At 28.7% G+C, this 21,760-nt stretch overlaps 1 long non-coding RNA gene across 1 annotated transcript in view; it reads right to left on the bottom strand.

The window, feature by feature from the left end:
• Positions 1-301: 301 nt before the first annotated feature.
• The window catches only part of LOC142324608 (uncharacterized), a 178,179-nt gene continuing 156,720 nt past the window's right edge, over positions 302-21,760 (bottom strand). The window contains exon 3 of the long non-coding RNA XR_012756345.1: positions 302-399. This is a non-coding gene — a long non-coding RNA (uncharacterized LOC142324608). The remainder of the gene's footprint in view (positions 400-21,760) is intronic.

Genomic DNA, 21,760 nt, shown 5'->3' with positions numbered 1-21,760 from the left:
TACTCAAAAAATTACTACTGATAAAAGTACCTTAAATAAGATATAAATGTATTTTATTATATACTTGAACTGTAAGATAATTGTAAAGTTAATCTGCATTTTAGAGCGTAATAACTTATTTCAGGTCGTTGTTCTACGGATTCGGGATATTATTTTAACAGATTAAAGGATACCGACGAAGTAAGTAAAAAACATGAATTATCATAATTGTACGTATAAAAATAGCTCAATATGAATAAATAGACAAGTAGGAACACTTATATTACAATAAATTAGGCCAAAGTATAAATAAATTTCTTACCATCAGTTGTAAAAGTTGATTCACTATCGTATGTAACATCTTCTTTGCAGATTATAGTGGTCTATTATTCTAAGTAACCTATACTTTTCTTTCCCTGTCTGTAAAAAAGATGTAAAATAAATTAATATTACAAAACGACGATTTTTATAGATATAAGCATCCTACGAAAGAACTCATAAAAAAAAAAAAAAACAAAAAAAAGTTTTATAAAAGCTAAATTGACAATAATTATTCTAAATATGTAAGTATTTTTCTAAGTTTCATTAAATTAATTTTAAAATTAATTCATAATATAAGCTAAACCAAAGTACGTGTGACTGTGATACGAAAAATTACAAGTCTAATTCGAATTTGAACACAGGACCTTCTAAATGATAGATGATTACATTTTTTTTTTTTTGTGTTGAGTCATTTGACTGGTTTGATGCAGCTCTCCAAGATTCCCTATCTAGTGCTAGTCGTTTCATTTCACGATCAATCATTTCATGATTACATATAAAAAATAATTTTTTAAAAAAGCTTTTATTTAACTAACATTAATAAAAAAGGAAACAAATTAGAAAAACCCTCTAAAAAGTAAAAAATAAGCATTAAATCAAATTGAGAAATTTAACCAAAAAAATATAATATATTAACAAATATAAAAATGCACTGAAAAGTAAAAAATAAATTATATAAATATCTCATAAATAACCAATAAATAAATGTAATAATTATTAAATTTAAAAATTAAAAGTAAATAATATATAGTTAAATAAAAGCGTGGCGCAGTTTTTATAATTTATTTAAAACAACACAACATTTATTTTTACAACAATAATACTTATTCGAAAACATTGTTATAAAATCTGCGCCAGGCTTTTATTTAACTAAATATTTTCATTACTTTTAATTTTAAAATTTAATAATTATTACATTTATTTATTTTTTTATTTATTGGTTAGTTATTAGATATTTATATAATTTATTTGTTACTTTTTAGAGGGTTTTTCTCATTTGTTTCCTTTTTTATTAATGTTAGTTAAATAAAAGATTTAAAAAAAATAATTTTTTATATATAATCAAATATATTTTTTTTTGTTTTTTTGTATTTTTTTTTAAGACTAAAAAAAAAGTAAAAATATTTATTTTTACACATCGAAGTTACATACGTGTACCAAATTTCAATCATTTTCATACGATAGTTCATGAGAAATGAAAATTTTCAACTAAATGCATGAATTTAGCGTAGGGGTAGTGCGTGGAGGCATGCGGGTGGGTCATATCAAATTCCGACACCGTAGTTCTGTGTTGTCATAAAAGTTACATACGTGTTCTAAATTTCATTGATTTTCATACGATAGATCAAAAGATATAGCAGTTGCAAGATTTGATTATTCCTAAAGCGAGTTAAATAAAAGCTTTTAATAAATGAAAATCAATCCAACATAAAGTTCAGTGAAGAGGCAATCTTAAACAAGTGGAGAAAATTTTATTTTGCGCTTTTATGAAAGTAATTTGTGGTTTTAAAATTTTTTAATTAAATTAATTCAAATTAAGGCTAAAAAAAATCAAACCAGAAAGGAAATATTTCTTAAATTATTTTAAACATTTTAATGTACACTTCTTTTTAACTTTTTATCTTTTATCGTTCAAACTTTCTCATTTTTAAACTGAAGTATTCAATTTTGTTTTTAGTTATAAAGCGCTAACAAACAATAAACTTTAACATAATTCTGTCCTAATAAACTTGACTCGTGGCGTAAACATAGAAATTTATTAGTATTGTGGTAACAACACTATCTTTCAGCTTAACTTTATGAATTATGACAACATAATTTGTTACACTGGATTATAAAATTATGTTTCTAAAGCTGACCTTTTACAAAATATCTCTATAGAGACAATTGCTAAATAAAAAAGTGTAATGGATATATTACAATTATTTTCAAGCTGTGTTGGTTCTTTCTCTTTTCGGACCGTTTCTTATTACTATATTTTGTTTCCTTGTGGATCGTACCATATTTATGTAACTTTTTCTGATGTTTTCTTTGTTTTACATAATAATTAATTTTTAATTATTCTTGTTCAATTATTTTAAAAAAATAGACGTTAAAATAATGCATTACTATTTATACAAAAAGATTTTTTGTAAACAAAATCGCATAAATGTTCCACTGTATGGACGTAAAGGAATTGTTACCCTCATTAATAGATGGGTGTAGACATGATTGGTCTATTTATTGCAGTATTATCAATATAGAAACAATGTGAGGTGATTCCAGGAACATCTCTTGTAACAAAGTATTACTTTCAAATCTAGATGGCGCTATAGCAGAGCTATAGCTATAGAAGGGAAAATATTGTATTCGGTTCAATTTGGGCATATGCGGTGTTCATAGGATATTGACACCTAAGGAACCCAAAAAACCGAATTGAAATTTTCCGGATGTTAATGTTTGTATGTACGTGTGTTCGGTGTTGGCCTCTAAATCACCTTATATCTCCAGAACTACTGGACCGATTTTGACCAAATTTAGTCAGCTTATTTCTATATATGGAATATAGATGCTATTAAATTTTTAACTTAAAAGATCAAGGGGGTCAGGTTGTAGACCAAAGTTACTGTCAGTATCGTGAGATTTTTCTTAGGCACATTTTTAATTAAAAACTAACAATATTTGCAAAAGAAACATTTTTTTAAATTGTACCTCTTCCCCAAAAAAGACTCTAAACTACTGCTATGTTGTGACGTCACAAGTGAATGGTACAATTAAATTAACGGGTTATTAAAATATAAAATATTAACTTGGTCTGACTGGGTCTCGAACTTGATCGCCCGGTTGTCTCGGTGCCTGGTGCGTTAAGCTTGCTGGTTATACCAGTTTGCCGAACGTACAACCAAAATTTGTTCTGTTTAAATTGTGAAATTATATTAGTTTAGTTAGTGCTTAACGTCGCCGAATTAAATACAGTATGTGCCCGTGCTTTAGTTAGAATCTTGGATTAAATAAACCAATAAATATTATATTTAAATAAAATGATAAATATTTTAAACTAATAACTCGGATTTAGCCGCGTGACGGAAAAGTCCTGCAAGTGTGTTGTTAGCTTTCTTCTTTTTTTTTTACGAATTTTCTCCATCAAAATAAATCCCATCTTTGCAGTTTCTATATTTAATCTACACTGATAACTTTCAAATAAGTAAATTTCCAAACTGTTTAACAGCAATTTTGAACTGTCGCCTTTTGACGGTCATATGTATATTTAGTAGTTTGGGAAGCGACCGGTGGTGATGAAACACGGCTTTAACAGTATACATAGTCAATCTAATAGTGTCTCGGTACTATTACATACATGTGATCGATCATGAAATGTTGGGAATTCGGCTGTTTTAAGTAAGTGACATAATACCCTTACCGTGAATGGGAACAAATGATCCTAGTTAATTTTGGTTATGATGGAACACATTATTTGCCGAATGATCTGTAGGGAATAATTTTTATGAAGGACAAAACTTATGTCAACTTAGAAATTTTATTAAACATCAGACGTTTATTTTCTTCAGGAAAACGTTTTCCTCAATTTCCACAACGAAACTGGTGCTGCTAATTTTTTCAAAAGGTTACTATTATATTTTAATATTGTTATTTGGAATTGTATCAATTTTTATTGAAGCGTATTGATTTTGTTTATGTTGTTTTTTTAAGAGGACGTAATTTGGGAATGCATTTTTATCCTGTTTTAGTTCGTGAGCATGATAAAAGTTTAACTGAGGTTATTTCCTGGGAGAGCTGCAAAGTTTTTGCGTACTTTTCCAGGCGCGATTTCTTTTTAGTCCGTTCTCTGAAGGTCATTCGGTCTAGGACGGACGCGCCTGGTGACGCCCTAATTTTTTTGTAGGTGTAATGCTCTTACTTTGGGGAGAGAGTCGCATACGTGGCTGGAGGCGGTTGCTTTCCGCTTAATATTTTAAGGTGAAGGAGGAGTAACCAGGGTTTTGAAGATTTCTCTTCGTTCTTTTTTTTACCTTACATTCCCATTGGTTGGAATTTTTTTACAGCCGATCAAAATTCCTGTGAACCCTGAAAAGGGCATCAAAGTGGAGAGTCACATCTCTTCTTTCTTCCCGTCCAAGGGCTGCTGAATTTTTTCTCGGTCGTCCGTTGCTGTGTTCCTACATTCTCCTTCTTCATTATTAAGGAACGTGAGTCTTTAATAAGGAATACTTAATATACTCGTATAATTTAAATTGTAAGTTTATTCGAGGGTGACAGCTATCGTCATATTCAATTCTATTAACCAAATTTATCCAAATATCATCACTTTCTTTTCAGCATTCGTATTTATGGAGGAATTGAGAGGCCGCGAGTCGAAAAAGACCCCCTTATCGCCGTAGTCGTATCTGCAGTACCTGAAACTACTGTTATTCGCGTCCCACTTATGAAATTGATATTGTCGGCTTCTGATATTGTTACTCGACCAACAAATTGAGTAACTTTGAGAAACCATTCACAACTTACAGAAACAGTAATACAGTATACATTAATGAAATACACGAATGGTCCCTCGTTAATAATTGATTTATTTTACTGAATATAATGAATACATTTACTGATAAAAAATTATAAAACTTATAGAATTTATTTTCGTTTTAACTTATATAAATTTATTTTATTTACAAGAAAGGTATTTTGTTTTTTTAATATCAGTCTAATCTCCGTTGAATTACGAGGTAAAAAAAAAACATTTCTATCTAAGGTATTGCTTTGCAAAACGCTGAACAAACACAAACGCTATAAAAATATTTAACATTTTTCATAAGTGTTTTATGATATAACTGATAAGGAATAAATAAAGAAAAAAAATAACCATACTAGCATAAGTTTTTGGATAAACTTGCTATTGTACTGAGTACTCCGTCATAATATTTTTATAAGTGTAAACTTGGGAACTTACGATTTTACTGTACCTTTTAATGATTACTGTACAGGGAAATAACAATTTTTACGTAACTAAGTTTGATTTATAGGCAATATTCTCGTCTTATTTAAAAAATTACGTTAATTTGTGTAAAAGAAATTTAAAATACGAAAATCATGGGTTTTTTCTCCTTTTAATTTTCTTAACTTTTTTACCCCAAAAGTTTCCGGCTGTAAAATTATCTCAAATCTAAATCTTTGATAGAACAGAAGAGTAATTCAGTAGTTTATATAAGAGTAATAATTTAAATAAGCTTTATAAGAATGTTATTATAAACGTGTAAATCGTAAAACATTATTGTAAAAGAAAAGAACAACTTTGTATAAGAATTAATATTCAAAATGCATCTTTAAACTTAGATATAACATTTATTTAGAGAAATCAAACAAAGTGTAAAATAAGTAATCGTATAAAATAAGTAGTATGTAATTGTTTGTACACATAAATTTTAAAATTCAAATTATATTTATTACCAGTATACAATATAATTTTATTATTATGATTTAAAATATTATTTTATTTTTCATTATATAATGTAATAAAGTAAAAGACTCGTTTTTCGTATACTAATAAATAAAATATAAGGAAATGGTGAGAGGAGTAAAAATATTTCTTTTTACATTCTCGAACGAATTTATTATTATTTTTTTCTTTACTTTATTCTGGCTATTAAACATTAATTAATACTCTACTCATTCAAAAACAAGTTATCCTTTAAAAATATAAAATATTTTAGCATATTATTTAATCTCAGTTATAAAAACGGTTTAAGATTTTTTTTTATATTCTTTAATAATATTTGAAGTAACAATAAAACTGGAATAATTAAAATAATATGAATATGTAGCTAATTTTTGATAATATGATGAAATAATATATAAAGTAGAATTAAATTAATAGTTATATTATAATTGCAACGGCTAAATAATCATTAATAAAGAAAAAAAAAATTTTTTTGTTTTATTTTTGTTTAAATCCGGCTTAGATTTAATAACTTAATAAAAATGTTATTTGAATTAAAGATCGACTAGTTTTAATTGGCTGTTGTATAATATATACATTATTCATTGTCTCTGATTTATAATTTTATTTCTTCCTATTCTAAATACTATTTTAAAGAAACGTTTCTTTTAAAAATAGCAAACATTTTAATAATTTAGTAAACTATTAAACATTTAAATGTTATAATTAATTATATTTTAAATAACCTTTTGGTAGTAAATTAAGATTCACAGTCATTTTGTGATTTTAACTTCATTTACTTCCATTTTTTTTTCTTTTTTATATCAAACTAATATTGACCCAGAAAAAAATAGAAACACAAACTCTGTCTAAATGAATATTTAGCAAAGAAATAATTAAAAATAAACTTCATCTGTAGTATGAATAATACAACACTACTCATATTTAATACTAGTCAGTCCGTTTACCCAGAACCTGGACTTCGAGGCTCAGGTCAGCCTAGAGCCAACTCCGGGCTCCACAGTGATATTAAGTCACCCAGCCAAGATCGATTTCCCATCTACTACTGATACAACGTACACGAATATATCGTAATAACAAATATTCAGACTTCTTCACTGAGAATTGAGTTTTGCCGACAAGGAAGTCAAAAGACAATTTCTGTATCAAAATTCCTTAATTAAAGAATAAGAAAACTGAATAAAGTCTTTTATAATTTGACAAAAAAGTATTAGATAATGTTAACAAAATTTTCATAATAATAGAGAAACTTCCCAAAGAAGCATTTAAAACATAATGAAAAATTAAATCGCCAGAAGAGAAGGAGATTAAGAAAAAGAAGGCTACAAAAAGGTTGTAATTTGTCATTAATCCTTTAAAATCATGTGTACAAGAGATTATAGTAGAGTAAAGAAAGAAATTTTATTCAGGAAGAAAATTTAGGCTTCTGGGATTCGCAAAAAATATTCCTGTTATTACAGAAAATAAATGAAATGTGAGAGATCAATATCATCATGATTTCCTGCTCGGGTTAGGTCATTGACCTGTTTCGATATCATCTTTTCCACGGTCTGCCTCTATCACGTGTTCCACAAGCAGCAAAAACTATACTTCGTTTTGGGATTCTATCTTCTTTTATACGATTCAAATGTTCTGTCCATTCATTTATTCCTATATAAAACAGTCCTTTCATTAACGGAGAAAATATTTAAATTTGTCCAAATATCATCTCCTATTTTATCCATTCGACTCAATCCCTGAAATCCTCTCAAAAACCCATCTCTGCTCCTTGGATTCTACTGTAATCTTGAGATTTTATCACCGAGGATTCACTTTCATAAAGTAAAATAGGCGATGCCATTATTTTATAAACTTTTAACTGGTTTTCGATGCTAGCTTTATTTCTGAGATTTTTCCATACATGTAAGTAGATCTTCCACATATTTCTGAATACTTCCACACATTGCTCAAAATTCATTCGGGGTTGGTAAAAGAATATGAGAGAAACGATAGACTGAAGAAAAACTGCAAAACATATCGATTACTATGTAACGTAGTCCCAACAAGTAGATGTGAAACTCTGCCCAACAGAAAAACATTGGTGTACAAACTGCACACAAGGCAATTCCTAAGAAGCTCAGTCTCATCCCACATAAAGTGAAAGCGAATTCAATATTTCAAATAATTTCAACAGTTATTTGGGAACAATCATGACGATATTTTGAACTCTACTTTCTACACCAATATATCATTATCATTATCTATATATATATATATATATATATATATATATATATATAAGTAATGAATCAAACCCACCGGGTTGGTCTAGTGGTTAACGCGTTCTTCCCAAATCAGCTGATTTGGAAGTCGAGAGTTACAGCGTTCAAATCCTAGTAAAGTCAGATATTTTAACATGGATTTGAATACTAGATCGTGGATACCGGTGTTCTTTGGTGGTTGGGTTTCAATTAACCACACATCTCAGGAATGGTCGAACTGAGAATGTACAAGACTAAAACTTCATTTACACTCATATATATCATCCTCATTCATCCTCTGAAGTATTATCTAAACGGTAGTTACCGGAGGCTAAACAGGAAAAAGAAAGTAATGAATTAAACCTCTTCAAGGATTACCTAATTTAATATTATCATATTCCTAACCAATTTTTTTCCTTGAATGTCATTATTTTGGTTTGATAATGAGAGATATTAAAAATAGACTAAACACTATCGATAATATTAAAGAACGAAACTTAAAATAATCAAATGAATTTAAGTTTTTTGGTAAAACGATACACTAGATAGAAGCAGTAGTATTATTAGATAAATAAATAAAAAATAGAACTGTATTAGCAAGGTTGCTTTTCGTTATTACGATGACCTGCTTAATACGATAAACCTTTTGAAAAATTTTCATAAAAATGTAACGCATTATTCGATCACACATTGGGAATCACTCAGTTACTAAAGCATGATGATCTTTTAAATTTAACTATAGAAGGAGTGATAGGAAAAAGTATTATTTAGTAGATATGAATATATATAAAATAATAACGACAAAAGAGAAACCAACCCAAGACGTAAGACTTTGGAAACTTATTGCAGACCAATTAAAGGATGGATAACAAGAGAAAGAAGAGAATAATATTCAATCCTTACGGTGAATGCATTTAAACATTACTGAAAAATAATCTTAACCTTTATTCCTTATCGGAAACGTAAATTATAAATTTATGAATATCATTTAACTAATTACTCCAGCATTTCAATTTTTTATTGTAAAAATATTACATCAGATATAATTAAATTATAACCTTCCAAAATTAATACTTATTTAAAGCAGGTTCACTTTCAACTAGAGAGAACACAGATTCTAGTCAAAATTTATGAAATACCCTCAAGGCAAAAACTCTTCTAAAATTTACTAACTTCTTATTCCCTTCTAGTAAAAATAAGTATGATAAGAGAAGGTCTTCTTTTTTTTAAAGTAGAAAGAAAATTGATTTATTGGTGAACTCCACTTCTATTGGAGAGATTCATTCCGTTAAGGTTTAATTAACGAGGCAGCTACTAAAAATTAATAAAAAAAAGTTTTAAATAATTATAGAAATTTTTTACGCCTCTACCAATTAATAATCTGTAATTCAGACGGTTAAAAGAAAAACCTTGTACAAATTTCGTTAAAAATAGATCCGCCGTTTTTTGTTGTGTTATATTCATAGTGAACAGCAAAATTGTTTTTGTGTATTTCTCTATTTACAATCAGTTTCCTGATTAAAATGAAACAATGAAACTATAAGTAAATTGTACAGAGTAATAATGAGGTGAAAGAGAAACATCTAAGACAATAAAAAGTTTAAAAACAGTATAGTAGGTGATGGACTATCCCAATTTTACGGTAACCGAAAGTATCACTTCCTCCAACTATGAATAAATTGTCTCTATCGAATGAGTTTGTACACCTTCCAATGGAAAAAAATAGCCAACAAACCGAAAATACGATGGTTGTTAGACCCTCACCGATAATCTTTTACGGAATAACTGGTGTATTATAACTGTAAGATTTATTTGGGAGTTGTAGACTATGTGATTACAGTAGCTTTGAGTAATTTCAAAATATTTAGTTGTATAAAAGAAAATTATTGACTTGGTTCTATGATAAGGCCTTTCTTTCTTTTCCTGTTTAGCCTCCGGTAACTACCGTTCAGATAATACTTCAGAGGATGAATGAGGATGATATGTATGAGTGTAACTGAAGTATAGTCTTGCACATTCTCAGTTCGATCGTTCCTGAGATGTGTGGTTAATTGAAACCCAACCACCAAAGAACAATGGTATCCACGATCTAGTACTCAAATCCGTATAAAAACAACTGGCTTTACTAGGACTTGAATGCTGGAACTCTCGACTTCCAAATCAGCTGATTTGGGAAGACGCGTTTACCACTAGACCAACCCGGTGGGTTCTATGATAAAGCCTAATAGGGCTCAGCCAAACGTTAAAATATTTTTAATTTCAAAATACTACATACATTGCATGTGATATCGTATTATTTAAAATTAATTTTGGGTAGTAATGTAATAAATAAATACGAACATTTTGAAAACTTTTCATTAAAAAATGACGTATTAATCCATTACGCATTGGATTACGCTTTAAACGTTTAGACACTGAGGCATGATGGTCTTTTAAATATCATAATATTTTATGTTTTGTTCATAGAAATATAACACCAGATAGTCTACATATGAATAGAATTAAAATGAAGATCTTTAATGTAGTTAAAATGTATTAAGTGAAATTAAGTTGCTAAAGAATCAAATAAAAACTATAACCAAAAATATCTAGTATCCTTGAATTTTTACATAAAAAACTTATATAAATTAAAAACAGGAAGTAAAATTAAATGTAATTTTCTAATCTATAAAAAAAAAAACAGTTTATGAGAGCATTGATTGGTTGTACAGGCCTGCCTCTACATCCTGTTGACGAGTCTTTGTTACTATAGCTGACCAATCACTAAACATAACTAGAAACCTGTCATACATCACGTTAATTTTCTCATTTCAGTCATCCACTTAAGATTAAGTCACGAAATATGGAACAAGAAATATATCTATACTTACAGAATAAAGAAAATTAGTAAAATAGAAAACTAAAGAATAATAATAAAACATTTATTTTGCAGTTCGGTCGAAGAGTAATTATATTCCTATATAAACATTTTTATATCGAGGGATTGTATTCCGTACGGTATAAATAACTATTTTTGCAAAGATTGGTAATCCTGATTTGTGTCCATTTCGCTTCTGCGAGCCAGTCGGGCTGAGACCTTGAGGCGAAATGTGTCCGGTACGTTGTAGTTTACTGGGTGTTCGTCGCCTTTGAACGACTGAGACCGTATCTTATCGTATGTGTTCAGAATGGTGTCAACTTTAAAAGAGCGAATACTTATCGTTAAATACATCTTCTGTGACCACGGTGAGTACACATAGACAGTAAAAACACAGTTTTTCGCTAGATTTCCTGGTATACCGGTTCCTATTCAACATAGTGGGTAAGAGCGCTAATCCAGAAATTTAGGGTAACGGATTCGGTAAAAGAATATGAGCGAAGTGTAAGCCATCAGTACTCGATAAAGAAAACTGCAAAACATATCAGTTACGTAGTTTCAACAAGTCGATGCAAAAATCGGCCCGTCAGTAAAACATTGGTGTTGTAACTACATTAAGTCAATTCCTAAGAAGCTCATAAACTGAAAGCGGTTCAATAGTTAGCGACCATAGAATTTGGAAAGCGAATTCAATATTGGGATTAGTTTCATCAGTTGTTTGGGAACAATCATGACGATATTTTGGGCTATACTTTCTACACCAATGAAGTATAGTTACATTTATCTTGGTATGGACACGCATAAAACTCATGTTTATGGTCTGCCAACGACTCACTCGCCGTAGATGAAATTCCTTTACGTGACTAGAAGATGGAGGTGTGGATTCCATAATCCAGTAGAAAAATAAACGGGCAAAATTTTTTTCAAATACAATAAATTCAGCTTGTTATTGCGAAATCATGCACCCGTTCATGGAAGAGCTAATCAAAGATAAAATTAATAATGCTTATATTAATTAATAATGCTGAGTCATGTCTTTCTGTACTTCGTATAACCAGTTCGGTCTGCTTTTCTTGTTCCAGAAAAGTTCGATTATCCGTCTGATAAGTAGACTAATTATCCGTCAAAAATTTTTAGACCATTTTTTCCTGCAATCTCTTCCAGTGTTGACAGTTGGTATCTGGCCTCTTCTATATTTTGGGCTAGTAGGGCTAAATCGTCCGCAAAGCCAAGGCAATTTACTGAGATACCTTTTTCTATTTTAACCTTATCTTCATTTAATTAATTTCCAATCCCGAATTATAAATCAAGGGCACTTTTGAATAAAAACGGTGACAGTCCATCTCCTTAAAATTTATCATTTTATTTAAATATAATATTTTTTAGTTTATTTAATTCAATACTTCTAAATAAAGCGCGCGCGTATACCGTATTTAATTCGCGCAGGTGTGGCGGTATTAGCGGCGACGGTCGGTACTAACTAAACCCAGGCACTAACGACCGATTCAACCGGGCGATCGAATTCGATACCGAGCTACAATTTTATCACTTTAAATATTATTAATTTATTTAATTCTACCGCTCACCTGTAACATCAAAACATAGGAGATGATTACAACAGCATTTTTTCGGGGTTGGGAGGCGATTTTTCAAAATATCTTTTTGCAGATATTATTTTCTAATCGTTAACAAAAGTGTTTAAGAAAAATATGACCTTAATTAGGTGACATTTCGAGATACTGAAGTTGACCTTGATCTATAGCCTCACCCCCTTAACCTTTTAAGTTGAAAATTTAATGGCATCAATGTAGAAGTAATCTGACCAAGTTTGGTCAAAATCGGTCCAGTAGTTCTTGAGATATAAGTTTATTTATAGGCCAACTCCGAACACATACACTCGTACGTATGAACATTAACATCCGGAAAATTTCAGTCCTAGATGAAAACATCTAGTTTTCATCTAGATGTTCCTAGATGTCAAAACGTCAAGATCCGGCGGAAACCGCACATGTCCAAATTAGACCGATTACAATATTTTCCCTTCTAGAACTGTAACTCGGCTGTAGCGCTATCTAGACGGGAAAGCAAAAATCATAATATACTGATCGGGCGGTTGGTATTATGGTAAATTAACTGGTTTCTAAATGAGGAAGTCTCTTGTTCGAATCCCGACAAAGATTTACCGCTTTATGTTTACATTTCATTCATCTGATCTTATTTATTTAATTACGTATAAAAGCACGATCGAGATCGTAATAAAAAAACCTCTTTTACAGTTGTATTCTCTTTCTATATATACAGACAAAATAAGTTGTTGAAAATGAATTTATTTGCACATCAGGAGTGTTTTAGGCAACATCTGTAGAGAATTACAGAAGGTACAAGACAGGGGGCGGAGTTCCTAGTTTTCTTTTTATTATTTATAGCTCACAAACGGTTGGAACAAGTAAATCATATTCATTAGTCAGCACAGCCATTAAACATTAATATTAAACTAATATTAATGTATTATATAATATTATATAATTGATTGCAATCGAGAAGCTAATTTATATCATGTTAACTTATACGATACTTTAATTGTACCCTAATATAAATCTTACTAGTTTTAAATTGTAATTGTACTGAACAAATAATTATAACAAATTGTTTAAAAAATTTCTCTGAGTTTCAGTTATATAATTTACTCTTTTTCTCTCCTTTGTCATTAATCTTAATAATTAGTGGAATAACATGTTTAATGTAACATAATTTATAATTAATTTTAAACTTAATTGTTAAATTATTTCAACGGATTAATTTATTGTTAACTTATTTTTGCTATTACATATATATATATATATATATATATATATATAGCACATTTTTTCTCTCCTTATTAAAGACAGTTTTGAAAAATTACATAATTTCAGTTATTGATATAATATACTGCGAAAGATTTGTTTTTCTTCAAGTTTGAATTTTGTACAGTTTTATATAAAACATGTCTTGAAAAGTTTAAACTAACTTTTAAGACTGAGTGATAAACTCTATGGAAAAGTTTAACTTCGAATTAACTCTAGCTGTAAACGGGTAACTTTTTTAAAAAAAAGTTTCACTTTTAAAATAAAGTGTACTGTAGTCGATTTTCAAACAATTTTTTTCGGTTTAATACAACTGGCAAAACTGAATTTTTATTTGATCTACACGTTCTCAAAATGACATCTTGATAAAAAGTGTGAATCATAATTTGAAACATTCCACTTAGACGAAGTAGTAACGTCTTTTTATTTCATAAATAATGTACTAAATTCGAATCCCGGTGATGATAGAAGATATTTTCTTTTAGTAAATATAATTAACAACTTCTTCAGTAAAGTTTTTGTTTTCTTATTTACATACTTGAAACCTATTTTAGCGCAAATTTTCAGATGTTCAGATCTACATTCCTTACCCACCAGGTTGGTCTAGTCGTTAACGCGTCTTCGCAAATCAGCCGATTTCGAAGTCGTGAGTTGTAAGGTTTTTTATACGGATTTGAATACTAGATCATGGATACCGGTGTTCTTTCGAGGTTGGGTTTCAATTAACCACACATCTCAGGAACGGTCGACCTGAGATAAGACTACACTTCCTTTACATTCATACATATCATCTTCATTCATCCTCTGAAGTAATACCCTACGGTGGTTCGGTAAACAGAAAAAGAAAGGTATACGTTTCTTACGGAGAACGTAAAAAGAACTGTTTTTTTTCCTTTTTAGAACTATATATCTAGACAGTAAAGTATTGTAATCAGTCCAATTTGGGCGTATGCGGTTTTCACCGGTTCTTCACGTTTTGACAACTAAGAAACCCAAAAAAAACGGATAAAAATTTTCCGGATGTTAATGTTCGTGTGTACGTATGTGTGTTCGGTGTTGGCCTCAACTCACCTTATATGTCCGAACTGCTGGACCGATTTTGTCCAAACTTGGTTAGTTTACTTTTATATATGGGGCATTGATGCAATTGTATTTTTAACATAAATGACCAAGGGGGTGAGGCTATAGAGTAAGTCAACCTCAGTTTCTCGAGATTTTGTTTAATTAAGTTCATATATTTTTTAAATACATTTGTTAACAATTAAAAAATAATGATATTTGCAAAAAAAGTTTTGCAACATCGTATCCCCCCCCCAAAAAAATGCCGTAAACTACTGCTATGTTGAGACATCACAGGTGAGCGGTAGAATTAAATAAATGAATAATATTGAAAGTGAAAAAAGTAACTCGGTCTGGCTAGGTCTTGAACTCGATCGACCGGTTGACTCGGTACCTGATGCGTTAAGCTTGCGGCTACATTAGCTGCCGATCGTACAAGCAAAATTTGTTCTATGTAAGTTATGAAATTACATTAGTTTAATTAGTGCCGACCGTCCCCGCTAACACCACCATACATGCGCAAATTAAATACGGTATGCGCGCGCCTTTGTTTGGAATTATTGAATTAAATAAGCGAAAAAATATTATATTTATATAAAATGACAAATATTTTAAATTAAGTTATGTAGGTATGTATGTGTAAGCCGCGCATTAGAAACAACCCTCAGTTGTACTACTTTACCGGTGAACTTTGAATAGAATTCTAATGTGTTATGTTCTTATATTAATTGTATTTTATTTGTACGCAGTGAATATAACGATGTCAGTGCTTTGTTTTCATTAGAGTAGATCAAGTTTGTTCAGTTTGATTTTTGTACAATATAAGGTAATTTGTACTTATTATTTTAACCAACTCTATTTGAATTTGTTAAATCCCAAGAAAAATTGCTTATAAAAAATGATTTTAATAAAAATGCCGATAAAAATAAGTAAATTATATTTTAATGCAATAAAGAAGTTTAATACAAAGATTTTTTTTTAAAGTCTTTACAAATACTTTCTAATCGGACGGAATTGCAAGTTTAGCTCTTGGACGCTTAGGACTGCTGATAAAAATCACACTAAATTACAATTTACTTACAAACAGGGTTGAGGGTGTGTAAATAAATAAATAGCGGTAAAGCGATAAATTGTTATTTAAAAATAGTTTTAATAAATAAAATAAGAATTTTTGTAATTAATTTTTATTTATATTAAAATTAAAATAAATAAGTGGATTTTTGGGGTGATAATTACCTTTCTAACTGCCGGAAATTTTACATGTTATTACGTTATCCTGCGTTTTGAAAGGATTTTTAATGAAGGAGTTAAATCCTAACAGAAGAATTATTTAATCGAATAATTTTCAAAACTAAAATTCTGAAAGAAACAAGATTGTAAGATGTAAATCTTGTTTTATTGCTGTTAATAAATATATTATTAATTATCGGATTTATTGAATTAATTCTGTTTCTGTTTTTTCTTCCCTAAATAGTCTAGATTTTATTTGTGATAAAATCTGTTTAAGACTAATTAAGGTTATTGAAATTATAAGTTACCACGTGAATAATTGCAATTTATATTGTATAGAATGCTTCCTGTACTGATACCAGTCCAGCACTTTTAATATCTGTAAATAACGTATAAATATTTTTGTTTTAATAAAAGTTATTACAAAAATTATTTCAGTTTCATTTCTTTTAGTTTCTTTATTTATTTATTTTGGAACACGTATATTACTTTTAATTTTGAATTATTTGGGTTTTTCAAGTACCCAAAAAAATATTATTTTTAAAAATATAGCAGACGGTCATGCCACTGTGTGCTGAGGGTAGCTGATTTATGTATGTATTTTTTGGTCTGAATTTTTATTTTTTTTGTTGAATTATTATTACAATGATTTATCCTGGCCCAAATTTTTTATATTGTTAAAGAGCAGGATTACTTCCCAATTTATTAAAGATTTTTTAAAAAACTTCTTTTATAAAATTTATTTTTAAACGTCTCCTTTATGAATACTATAGAAATTCAGGGTAAAAATTATTATTATTAACTTATTATGCTGACCGTCAATTCTAAATCAAAAGATGAAAAAATTACTTCTACTTTTGCATGGTTTTTAGAGTAAGAGATTTTTTAATAAATCTTATAAACTTTAAGAGTCATTTTAAGTTACAAATCTAATTTCAAAATACAATAATAATTACATATTCATTTTTCTGTTCATCATGCATCGCGGTTCAAATATTGACTCTTGGATTATATTTATACACAAAGGCCAAATTCGTAGGAAAATCAATATATTTTTACAGAATGATTTATAATCAATTAATTTAAACAAATTTTTCGTTTTCGTAATAATATAAGGAGTGAAGGAGTCTACTTAATCTCAAAAATCGATTGTTGATTTTAATCGTGAAGGAAATACGAAACTATTTTTACTACTTTTTTCTCCAGTTTTGGTAAATTAATAAAAAAATATATTTTTTTTAAATTTTAACGACTAGAAATAATCAAATGTATTTAAAATGAAAGAACAGAAATAAATAAATATTTTTGTGTGAACTTTTCGACATTATTTTATTCTATAAGTGAATTGAATTAGGAAAAGTAGCTAACGATTTAAATAAGAAAAGTTTTAATTTCAAATAAAATAAATGTTTCTTTTTTTTTTTGATTTTATTGAAACTTACTGAGAATAAAAAAATTAAATAAAATAAAAAAAATCTTCCTAATTACAAGTATAAACCAGACGGTCGAGAAGAAGTAGTAAATTTAAAAAGATATTGGTTCGGAAGGCGGGCGAGTTGTTTTCAGTTTTTAAAACGAGTGACGGGGGTGGGTGTTCGGATGGATTTGAAGTGGGCAGAGAAAAGTTTTTGAACGAGTGTAGACTCATCATTATAAAGATACAGGAGAGGAAAAAGAAAGGATGATGCGGGAAGGGATGCCGGCTAGAAACTCTAGGTATAATTACAACTCCAAAAATTTCATTATGTACCTGCTAGACAGATCTCGAGGAGTTCCGTTAAAAGCAGAGGAGAAGAAGCCCGGTACAAAAATTATACCTGGATAAAGAGAGAGACATGACTGCCTTTGCAGCGAACTATAGAGGAGGGGATTCATTAACTGAAGCGAAAAGTAATTAGCGCAGGAGAAACTTTACGGCACAAATAAACAAGTTTCTTCACTCTTCTCTGCTAGAGAGTAGCGTAACTCTAGAAAAACATTCTTTGTTCTTTCAGCGATACTTACCCTGACATCTCCAGTTTCGTTATCCCATCACAACCCCCCAAAAGTTGATTTCCTCAACGTTCAGCTAAACTCAACCCCTTCAACATCAGAAACTCGGTTCAACGGAAGCAGTTATCCTAATTCCATAATTTTCCTCCTTTGAAACCTATAATTTAATAACGGTAAAGGATTCAAGAATTCTCTTTTGCTGGCAGTTTTCTTCGCTTTATTACACTTGTTTAAACAATAAATTTGAAATCCACTACAAGTTTACATGTTGCATTTTTCTTATACGTATACATGTAAGCGCTAAGTAATGAAGGATATATTTATCATACGTTTTTGGATTACAAATACTTCTAACCATGCTTCTGGCGGATTGATAATTATTAGTCAGAGAGAAATGATAATATATTAATTCTTTAGTTATATATCATTTCTACTCAAAACATAATCTTTTATATATATATATATATATATATATATATATAAAATTAAAATAAAACCTTTTTTTTTTAAAAAAAAGACTTACCGACCGATTGTATACTTATATTTATTTTTAAAATGTGAGAATCTGTTATTATTTTAGAACATATTTTGGATTGACTCAGCAAATTGAAGTAAGATGTTCGATTCCACTTATTTTATTAACTTCGCTCCCAGCTTTAGAACCAAAATCGTAAAAAAAACAGGTCTACCCAAAATTCTTGCTCTAAATAACTCAAATTTTAACATACTTGTTTTTAGTTTTGTGCATTAATTATAAGATTATAAATAAGGAACAATATCCAAAATAAAAAAAATTATATATATATCGTAGAAAGGAGTATTTAAATAATAAGAATTCTCTATTCTTTTTATTTTTTTTTAAATTTAAATGTTAATGATACAATACAGTACTAGCAAATGTAAACGTTATACTTCATCTTTTGTAAATTGGAAAAGCAAGATTTCAAAAAAAGTGTTATATTTTCGATATGTTTACTCAACCCCAGGAATAATTGACTGTGATTAGGGATTAGTGATTCCTGCAGTCATCGGTTACATCTTACCTCGGAGCGAAATGAAAAAAAAAAAGTATTAATCCAACTCTACTTTTCTACCCGAAATCCTTACAAGGAACCAGTTATAATAAATATTTAATTTTTTTATTATTATTAAACTGTATCTTTTATCTTTATATGAATAATAAAAATTACCTTAATAATCGAAGAGAAAGGATATGTTTTAAATTTTAAAACACACAACTACGTTTTTTTAACTGCCTATCTTACAATACTCGAAATGTAACGAATATCACTTAGTATTCTATTATGCTCCTAAAAGTGAAGGAAACTGACTATTAAAGTAGTTAAATTAACGAATTTAAATATCATATTTTATTCTTATACTTAGATATATGCTAACCTGTAAATATGGTAAAGTAAGTTGTAATGAAAATTTTTTAATCTATATTTTGAAAGTAGTTTATAAATTATTACTACAAACATTCAGATTGAAAATTCCATGAATAATTACGACACTAATCCAAAGACTTAACTTCACTATAATTACAAACGCATTCTGCTAATGCAGTAACAATAATAATTGTAAACAAGATAATTATTAAATGAGGAAATACATTAATGAAACAAAACATAATTACACTTGTGATAATTAATTATAAAATAATACAAAACTAGGTTTTCCTCAATTTTACTTTCCTGGCAAGAGCAATACCCAATATAGCAAAAATACTCAATAAAGGGTTATTGGGTAATATAAAATAATACCCAATACAGCAAAATATTGCTATAACAATAACGGGAAAGAATATAAATCGTTTAAAAAAATTATCCATTTTTTAGGTTTTGTGTCTTAAAACCATTTTTAAATAAATGGTTTTAAAAAATAAATAAATAAATTTAAATAAATGGTTTTTTCTTTACTTCCTTGTACGAAGTAAAGAAAGTATTGTGATCGCGAAAAATTTCGGTTTCCGGATTTCTACGGAAATATCCATTTTGACCATCCCCGAATCCATTTTGATAGTTTCGACGTGACATCTGTACGTATATATGTACCTCGCATAAATCAAAAACGATTTTGGATTGTTGTAACATCTAGTTGTGAACCTCCCCTTTTGATTGCAATCGGCTGAACCAAAAGTGTCCAAAAAAAGCCCGAAATCTAAAACAAATTGGATTTGAACTTTTTCATAACTGCAGTAATAAGCCCTCATTGAGAGCTTTTCAACGATATATCATAAGTAGTACTTATTTTCATTGGTTCCAGAGTTATAGACAAATAAAATTTTAATTAATGAAATATTTGAATCTTACAAGAGGAAGGCACATCGGTTCAAATCCAACTTCATTACCCTTTTTATATAACTTTTTTTAATTTAAATATATTGATTTATTAACAATTACTAATTCTGATTGTAAAAAATAATTACAATAAATAATAACTCAATAATAAAATTAAAAAAAAAAAATGAAAAATTATAAGAAGTTATTAATGAAATAAAATGTTATGCACTTTTCATTTTAAAAAAAATGTTTAAATGTAATTTAATAGGCGTACAAGGAATTCATGTGCAGTCCACATCAATTTTTTTTTTAATACTGAAATAAAAAGGTTTTATTCCATTGCTTTTAAGTCAAAGAAAATATTTTTGTGCAAATGTACAGCACATATGTGTGTTGTCCAGTATTTTGTCTTATGAATCTGGACCCCATTGACCGATTTTATTCATACTGGATAGGCGGCACTACCTTTGGGGAGAAAGAATGCAGTAAATATTTGTAAAAATTGGAAAAAGGTGTTTTTGACGAAATAAAATTTCAAATCTTTACTAAACAATTTAATTAAAAAATTAAGTTGAAGTTTTTTTTAACTTAATTAAGTAAAGCTTTTTAACGAGATCACAAATTAAGCGTTTATTTGTTATTCATTCACTTCCTCAAAAAATGATTTTATACATTTTTTTTTTTTTTTTTTTAGCTATATTATGCTTCACAAAAGGAGTTTCTTTTGCAACAATAGGTTTTCAAACCACCATAAAAATCTTTTGTCCATCTCAATCTAATGGTCTGTGGTAACAAAATATATTTTTTTTACTTTAAAAAGAATTGTTTTAATTTATTTTAAATTTAAATCCATTTCGATAGTTACCCATCGCATTTAAATGTAAAAATCTGATTTTTTTTATAGCCCTTATTCCTTAGTATTTCTTTTAAAAAATTTAGCCAAAAATGTTTACCCCTTCTTAGAAAATTAAAACTTTATTCAAAATTATGGCTGAATCTTTGTATTTTTTAGACAATTTTAAATGTTTTTTTTTAAACCTATTATAACCCCTTAAGGATTATTTTCTTCAAAATTAATTTTACCCGAATACTTTCCCTTACGTATGGTAGCCGTCAAAGTGAAAAGATTTTGATTTCAAATTTTTATTACTCAAAACAAATTTTGTATTGAGCATTGTATCAAAAGCTGTTTTATGTCAAGAACTTATGATACATTCTGTAGATAGTCTTTCTTGGTCAAGGGTTTTTCGATATATGAGACAGAAACATTTTAGAAATATTGTTGAACACCCTTTCATCTCTTCCTAAATTGACTTAAAACATTTAAAATTTAAATAATTTAACGTGTACTTTCATCGTATTAAAGCTAAATTTTCTTCGACCACTACACAATAAATTAATAAGTTTAAAATGACGAAAACTACTCCTTCCGCTTGTTTTATTTATTAAAAAATTAATTCTCATCAGCTGATGAGAAATAGAAATTGTTTGAGCCATTTTTGAAGAAATAT

Source organism: Lycorma delicatula, chromosome 5 (genome assembly GCF_047948215.1).
Source record: "Lycorma delicatula isolate Av1 chromosome 5, ASM4794821v1, whole genome shotgun sequence".
Classification (NCBI taxonomy): domain Eukaryota; kingdom Metazoa; phylum Arthropoda; class Insecta; order Hemiptera; family Fulgoridae; genus Lycorma; species Lycorma delicatula.
This window is presented reverse-complemented; position numbering and strand designations above follow the sequence as displayed.